Source organism: Bicyclus anynana, chromosome 16 (genome assembly GCF_947172395.1).
Source record: "Bicyclus anynana chromosome 16, ilBicAnyn1.1, whole genome shotgun sequence".
Classification (NCBI taxonomy): Eukaryota; Metazoa; Arthropoda; class Insecta; order Lepidoptera; family Nymphalidae; genus Bicyclus; species Bicyclus anynana.
Window position 1 is genome coordinate 10,186,228 of NC_069098.1, and position 9,416 is coordinate 10,195,643.

The following is a 9,416-nucleotide window of genomic DNA, read 5'->3' on the forward strand; positions in this document are numbered from 1 at the left end:
GACTATTGTCTTCAGGCACTGAGGAATTTCGGACGACAAGATATCGCGGAGCTTTCCGAACTGCTCATTATGAACTAATTATTATTTGCTTAATCGTATGTTATAAGGTTGTGTTCCGAATAAAGTGAATATAGCGACAGAAATCTGTTACTTTTATTTTAACACAGAGATTCGATGTAGAATTTTCCATAAAATGTTTGAACTGTTTATAAAGCTTTAACATAAATAGGTCCGTCGATTTTTGTCGATGTTTGACTTCTATCACGTTTCCACCACTGGCACTGGTTTTTATGATAGACAAGAGGAAAATAATATGTTTATATTGATTAACTTCGGCTTAGATTCAAGCCTTGTTGACTATTTTTTCATATTCTAAGTGAAATTTAAATTCAGCATCTGCTTACTCCTTCCCTACCTGACATGGCATGTGAAACAATAGCCTATAACAGAATGCCTTCATCACAAGATAAGTACGCTACACTAAGAATTAGGATTACTAAGTTCCTTCAAACATAAACACAATTTTTCCGCTTAAGGGTACCTAAAAATTACTAAACTATTTCTTCCGTTTCAGATCGGCCTCATTAAGTAAGTTAAAATATGCTCAATTTTTCGTGAGAACTAACGAAACTGTACCTTAAGTTTCCTATATGAAATTTAATATTAAATTAGCCCAATATAAAACGTTTTAAGTGGTTATTTTATTAGAAATATTTAATGTGTAAATGGCATTTATTTCAATCAATAACGTTATGATTTATATTCATTATCTTCCAATACGCCATTACTGGTATAGATTTTTATGGTATTTTTTTTAATAGCTGAGAATTCTCGGAGCGTCGCGCGTCGTTTAATTATCTAATATCTCATTGATATTTCTAGCAGATATTCTAGATTATAATGAGGCTATTAAAATCGATGACGGGTTTTATTTATTTCACCGAAAATAGATAGGCTACTGCAAGGATGTTTTTATTTCACCAAATAATTGCAAGTATCAAAGGTAGAGGTAGGTAACTAGGTAGTATATTTGAGAAGTCATACCCGATCAGCAGAGCATTTTTTTATTCTTTACAAGTTAGCCCTTGACTACAATTTCACCTAGGTAAGGTAAGTGATGCAATCTAAAATGCAAGCGGGCTAACTTGTTAGAAGTAGGATGAAAATCCACACCCCTTATAGTTTCTACACGACATTTTACCGGAACGCTAAATCGCTTGGCGGTACGTCTTTGCCTGTAGGGCGGTAACTAGCCACGGTCGAAGCCTCCCACCAGCCAGACCTGGACCAATTAAGAAAACCTAGATCAGCCCAGTCGGGGATCGAACCCTGGACCTCCGTCTTGTAAATCCACCGCGCATACCACTGCGCCACGATCAGCATAATATCGTGGCAACCCTTCAACCCTTAGGTTAGGTAGTGCATTCAGCGGCGTGCATTACATAGATGCAAAAACCCAGTGCCTACTCTGAGGACTCATCTCGAACCTGAAATGGAGAAGGCATTTTCTATTTTGTACGTACGGTGTCTACCCTAATTAAAATACCTTGTGCACGCCACTGAGTGCTTCTATATGTAGGGTGTGTATCTACGCCACTAGCGGCGCTAAGCACTTATCATCAGCTCCTGCATTCTGTAAATTTACTGCGCTGTCACATCGTTCGATTCCATGGCAAGTTCGATGTAAGTCACATATTTGTTTTGGCATGCTATAAACATGATGTTCAAATTCGAACATGACGTGTTATAGGCGATAAGTTCGTCGACGAGTGTAAAATAGCGGAATCGCACCCCTACCCCTGTATTTTATTAAGTTACAACGCTGTCACATCGTTCGTTTCCATGGCAAATTCGATGTAAGGGACATTTTTAGTTTGGCATATAAACATGAAGTTTAAATTCGAATAAATCGTGTTATAACACTTTAAAACTTTTCACCTATAGGTGAAAAGTTCGTCGACGAGTTCATGAGAGTCACTAGCCCGCTTCTGTATCAAAAAAAAAATAATAAATGCATTGCTGTTGTTGTCGACGTCCAGCCAACCCGCACGAAACGTTTTGCGTCGTTTCTTAGAATTGCTAATGTAGAATGCACTTCCGTCTGTGTTTCCTGACACGTACAATTTGATCACCTTCAAGGTAAGAGTGAATAGGCATCTTCTAGATCAGCCTTCATCTTAGACCTCATCATTGCTCACCATCAGGCATGATTGTAGTCTAGCGCAAGCCTATCGTCGCCGTTATCAACTCATATTCGGCTCACTGCTGAGCTCGAGTCTCCTCTCAGAATGAGAGGGGTTAGGCCAATAGTCCACCACGTTGGCCCAAAAGCGGATTGGCAGACTTCACTCACGTAGAGAATTAAGAAAATTCTCTGGTATGCAGGTTTTTTCACGATTTTTTCCGTCACCATTTAAGACACATGATATTTAATTTATTAAAATGCGCACAACTGAAAAGTTGGAGGTGCATGCGACGAATACGGATTCGAACCCACACCCTCCGGAATCGGAGGCAGAGGTCATATCCACTGGGTTATCAGTATCCTGCAAGCCTATACAACATTTTAAAAAGAGTTATAATAAGTATTTGACGGTTTCCTTGGCGCGGTTGATTATTAAAAAAAACGGAGGTCCTGGGCTCGATCCCCGACTGGGCCTATTGAGTTTTTTTTAATTGATCCAGGTTTGGCTGGTGGGAGGCTTCGGCCGTGGCTAGTCACCACCCTTCCGATAAAGATGTAACGCCAAGTGATTTAGAGGGGTGTGGATTTTCTTCCTCATCTTATCAAGTTAGCCCACATCCATCTTAGACTGCAGTTACCATCAGGTGAGATTGTAGTCAAGAGCTAACTAGTAAAGAATAAAAAAAAGTAAGTATAGACATACTTACTAACTTCCTATCGTATCCGTGGCGAATGTTCTTTACCGACTAACCACCGTTATGTCAAAGATCCGTAATCGCGCGCTAGTCGTAAGTTGTGCAAAAAAGCGTGCAAGAGAGCGAGGGGCTGCGCGTGTAAATCACAATAAAAGTCGGGAGAGACGCCTGAGCGCCTGAGCCGCGGAGGCCGGAGACGAATTATGATTGCCGCAGGACGGCCGTAAACTGTGCTACGGTGGCCAGGATACACTTTGGGACTTTCGCAACTAACGCAGTAGGAAGTTGATGTGGTTTTATAAGGCCTACGTACTTCTTTGGATTGTTGTTGAAGGGAATTGAAAGTAGAGGAATCGAGAGTCCTCTACTTTTTAGGGTTCGGTACGTCAACATGAAAAACGGAACTCCTATAAAAACACTTTGTTGTCCATCTGCCTGTATTTCTGTCTGTCAAAACCCTATAAGTTCCATGACGCTATGAAAGGGGAATGCCCATCCCCAGCCCTGGCCCAGGCCTACCTCAACCACGCACCAATTATTGGATAGAAGCAGGCGTTACTTTGCGGAAATTCATCATGATTATATAATGATTTATTTATTTTGCTAACATCCGCGAAAAGTCGACGAACCCATGCGACAACGTCACCCAGGTCCGACAAAATACAATTGCAAAGTACTTTGCAATTGTATGCAAAAGTACTTTGTAATTGCACGTTGTAGAGTCAACATCTCCTGAGGATGCTCCGGTTTCGGGGTGAAACGTACGTAGAGAGTATTTTGTCGGACCTGGGTGACGTTGTCGCATGGGTTCGTCGACTTTTCGCGGATGATAGCAAAATAAATAAATCATTATATAATCACCCAGCAATTACACTTATATCTAAAAATATCTTGATAAATCTACTTTAATAATGATCTCATTACTTTGTCACAAAAAGTTTGAACCCTCGGTGGGCGAGTCCGACTCGCACTTTCTGTTTTGTTGCTATCAACAAATGCAGTAGGAACTGATTTGTGAATCCTTGATAGCTCTTAGCTCTACGGTTGAGGTGGTGACCAATGGTGTCACCAAGGGGTAGTCATCTGCCCCGCTCCCCTGGAGTTTCAGTCGATTATTATTGTAAAGCTGCATGCTTTTGACTTTACCTTTTTTAAGCTAAACAAGCGCTTGACTTCATTCATGCCTGACAGTAAGCGATGATGCGCCTATGGTGGAACGCGCTTGCCTTTACGATGCCTATTCTTGATTTGAATATACCTACCCATGTTGTAGGTGGTAGGGAAAACGGAAGCTGGAAGGGCAAAGGCATTCCATAACTTCGCAGTGCGGTTCAGGAACGAAGAGGCGAATCGCTTCGTACACCAAGATACGTGAACTACGTATGGATGTTAAATTGATATTTTTGATGAAATATTAATATTTTTTTCGTCCCATTTTATTATCAACTTGGCCCATAGGTTACAAGCTACCGATTACCGATGAGGTCTTTAAAAGCATAGGCACAGATATCTTAATAAAAATGTTAATAACTAAGATTTATGATACGACTAGCTTAGCTTGGCTTTGTTTAGGTTATATAATAAGTAGTTGCTGTTTCATTATACAAATTAAAATAGGATTAGTCATTAGTCATAAATTCGATACCAAATTAATCAATTATTACAAAATTATTTTAAAATTTGTGGGAACTCATTTAATTTACGATATACTTCCCTCGTGGGTATACATGTTAGGTACCGCATTAGAGTGATAAGTAATAAAATACTAAATATGTATTTTAATAGACTATGGTTATCCTAGTTAAAGGCTATAGTAACCAAATGTGATGTGATCTTTTTTAGGACACAAATAATGGACAATTTTGTTTCCATGACATACTCTTAGAACTATTGTTTGGATATTCGGTATTTCGACACACCATTCGTTTCACGAACAATGAGAACAAAACCCAAAAGAACTTGGTATCTGTGCATAGAGTTCTGTAGGCTGTTGAATTTTAGCCGACCCTGCTGTTTCTAGTTACTAGGTAGTTAAAATAATGTTAATTACATTTAAACTACGTACCTACATAGATATGCAGGTACGTAGTTTTAAAATTATTGTAAATTTTTTTTTGGTTGACAAATAATAATAAAATAAATAAAATGAAAAATTATTACATTTTATTCTCCTATTATGTAATACCTACTGCACAGTACATACAGTAGCTTTTAAATAATAAAAATTTCAAGACCCGTTTTTTCCATGTTTTAAAATATAATGACTTTTTTCTTTATTTCTGTAACACAAACAACTTTTGGGATATATTTGCCACCCCCTAAAATATGCTGCCTTCTGTTCAAGCCTACTCTGATGGTAAATCCGCCTCTGAGAAACACACATTGTTACCTTAAAACTGGAGTAGCATAAAACTTTAAGCTCCAAATTCCCATCCTTATAAGAACAGAGACCTGACTTTGAGGCGGGCCATAATGACGTTAAGTTAATCAAAGATATATTAGGAATTGTGGAAAAGTCCTGAACAGTATGTGTGTGTGGGGTCACCGCGCGCAGGGCGTGGGGGGTGCGAGGTGTCCGGCGCGCGCGCAGCGTGCGATAAAGCAGGGCGCCGCGGGGTCCCCGGACCTCCAGCATGGTGGACCCACGATAGCATTCGTGGATACGGCGGGCGGGTTATGTGATATTATAAAATAGACGCTTTATCCCATTCCTTTTCATTATAGATTAAGCAAAAGTATTGTACTTCTTTTTCTTAGCTTCACCACATTACCTGGGGTACGCTTCCCGGCACAAATTTGCCCACTTTGCCCGATCTTGGGCATCCGACTTCTTAATTTTTTTGGCCCATGTATTTAAAATATCAACTACTAGCCGACGCCCCGAGGTTTCACCCGCGTAGTTCCGGTTTTATTTTCTTGTGTAATAAACCAATAGATTCATTAACATGAAGCACTTTTTAGGTAGAATTAAAAAAATACTTTAATCAAAAATTTGTTTGGCCCTGTCCCAAAATTAGTTTATGAATGATATTTACAAACTATAAAACACCTCCCTGCAAAATTTCAAGTTTGTAACATAAAAAATTAAGGACTTTCATAGAAACTTACGCGAACCTTTAAACCACTGTAATTCGGCTCTATCGCAAAATCCATTCATAGCAAACGCGAAATAACTGTTATCTACATCCCTGCCAAATTTCATGTCTGTAGCATAAAAAATTAAGGCATTGTCCATCCCCCGTTTTTTGTCAAAGGGTAGGTACATCATCACATCACGGGGAGGTATGAAAGTTTGGGACTACAATTGCATAGAACGTGCTTTGACGTTTTTGTTTTTTTTTTTACCGGGATACTGATACTGATATTTCAGACGAATAAATAAATAAATGGCATATCCACAAATTACTTTCCTGATATCTCAGGTTGGTTGTGCCGTGTAAATAATAATTAATTTTATTGTAAATGCTTATATTTTATTGCGGGATTTGTCAACAGAGTGCGCGATGTATTTTGTTGCTTGAGATATTTATTGTTAGTTTCTTAATGTAAAGTGTAAGTGGGCATACGCACGTAGGTACAACTGGCCGTGTCATTACTCTAACTCAGAGGTTCCCAAACTTTGTTTCTCATAGCCCATTATCAAAATCTAGCTATTTCCGGTGGACCTACATGTCTACCATATCCCAAAATTCGACAAAATTATATCTGTTATGCAACTAATTCCCTACACATTTCATTTAAGTTCATGATTGTAAGTTTTGATAAAGCCAAATGTGAAAGCTATGGAGAACGTAGTGTTTGAAAGTCCTTCCTTTCTAATATTTTCTACGTCTCAACCTCACCTGATGGTAAATGATGATGCAATCTCAGATGGAAGTGGGTTAACATGTTAGGAGTACGATCAAAATCCTCACCCCTTGCGGCTATTCTTTTTATGTAGGTAGGTAAATAAGCTAATATTTTAAAGTGACTGTTTATCTAATTTTGATGAATTCGAGTCAGTAGGTCCAGAGATTACCCCCCTACAACCTCATAAATTACACACCTTTAAGAATTTTTAAATTGACAAAACAACTTCCGTTGTTCCGAGGCTATATGTACTTATATGCAAACAAGCTGATTAACAATGAACATAAGAAATAACAATTTTATTACACTAATGTTCGTAGTGTTATATGGCGTATATAGTGGCACCATTAAACAAGATGGGGTCCGGGGGTCAAACGGTCTCTAAACTAAATTGAACGTGGACGTAATCGCTCGTAAAAGAAGTCAACGCGTCGTTACGAAGATCGATTCAAGATGTTATCGTTCAGTCGAGACATAGTAAAAATAAGTAGGAAATTATCTCCCTTTTATACAGCTGATAGTTTGATAGTCTTGATATTAAAGATCCTTTGTGATGGGTGGTGCGAAGGGATTTCCCCACGATAACAAGGGGGTAGGGATAGGTATACAATTGAATATGCAATTTCGGAGAGGGCACATATTGTCTGAAACTTTAAATGTTTAGGAATAAAAAAACAACTAATTATTTTCCAAACTAGTGTATAATTTCTAAAAGTAACTGTTGTGTTACGCTTTGGTGTTAATAATTAATTGTGTAGCCTTCGAATATTACTAAAATTATTTATTTTAAAATTAATATAAAAAAATCAATATGTAATTCAATGTCAATGCATTCTTTAGATGTCAGAAACAAAGTATTTTGTAAAAATAATCAAATTTTACTGTATTCAAGTTAATATTAACTTATAAACCGTTAAATTTCGGCTAACATATATTTCCTTATTTTAGTATGCCTTGATGGCAGCTTACGTCCTGTAGAGACGACGTGCTATTTGCGGGACACCCTTTATATTGTACTTGTACTTATTAAATGTATTCTGTGATATTGTTAGAAAATAATTGAATATGCAATTTCGAAAAGGGTTACATGTCGGATATTCTATGACAAAACTCAAAATTATTAATTTTTTCACTATGGCTTCGCAGTTTTTGCATTAAGCCAGTTATCATAGGCGTATATAGCGGGTGGGCTGGGTGGGCCGGGCCCACCCTAGAATAGTCCAGTGCCCACCCTAGGATACTGGACTACCAATTTGAAATTCTATGATGGACGCCGAAATACTAATAATTTTACATAAAATGTCATTTAAAATATCAAATAATAATAATTACAACTTATAATAAAGAAAAACCTATAAGTAATAAAGATTTTGAAGACCTTTACTGATACCTACCATAGATACAAAGAATAAATAATAAATAAGTCGAGCCGTTTCAGAGGTCTGCGTCCACACATATTGCTAACGTTTTCATATTGAGTGTCGACTCTGTTCAGTGATATGTAGGCTCACCCCAGGAAGTAATCCTAGATACGCCAATGCCAGTAATGATTTTTTTATCGAATATTTTGCCCTATTAGGGCGAAAGTGGTCAAGTACGAGTATATCATCGCCCGTCGTTGTTCATTAGTCCTAAAGTCAAGTCATGTCATACAGACGAAAGCAACCTTGCGAAAACTTGTATTCGAGAATATCGAATTACTTCATCATTTAAAACACTCTCGCTGAACCTTCACTGCACTGGTGGAACTTTATAGAACTTTATTGAATAAAATGCATTCATACTATAAGCAATAAAACATAGGCAACAAATCAATGACAATAAAACGAGAGCTACATGTGATTCAGCCACGATTTTCCCGCCAAACCTTAAAACTTAAAATTATAATGAAAATATAAAAGTAGTATTACCACCGTAATTTTTAAAATTCAATTACTTACATAATTAGTTAGGTTTTTGTACAATTAGTCGTACATAAATTCGTCGCATTGGCGTATCTAGGATTATTTGATTTCCTAGGGCCCCCGACATCAAGTCTATATTATGAGTATCTTAATAGAATTCCATATCGGTAGCCCAGAATCCTAGGGTGGGCACGGTATCGTACAAAAACCTAATTAAATTACATAATAATGTATTCTACCTACTTATATCTATCGTCTCATGATACATTTTAAAGTATGTAGGTACGTAGGTAGAGTATGAGTAGGAATTTTTAGACAATTTATTACAAAGGTATTCGGCTCAGTTTATTTTCCTGCCTACTTACATAAAAGTATTATAAACACAACGTCTCTATAGCGCTGAAACGATTTCATTGCTAACAGATGTTAAATTTCACATAATATTCTTTGTAAATCGTTACACATAACCCGAAATTATTTTAAAAAGAACGCGATGCGGTTAAACGTTAATATGTTTTAACGAAGTGGAGAAGCCCACGTAAACAGTAGCTCTCGCGATGATAGATCCTCCACAGAAGCCCTCATTACCAGATCCTACGTAGCCTAACCAAAACATCATAAAACCACAAAATGTTTATTCGAAAACAAACTTTATTATTAACACATACAAAACATTTTCCACGTGAATGTTTTGAGAGGCAATCTCAAGTGGTGGCCACTGTAGTATCTTTGAAACGGAGATTCAGCTATTATTAGGTGTTAGCGTGATTATTTGACAGTTTG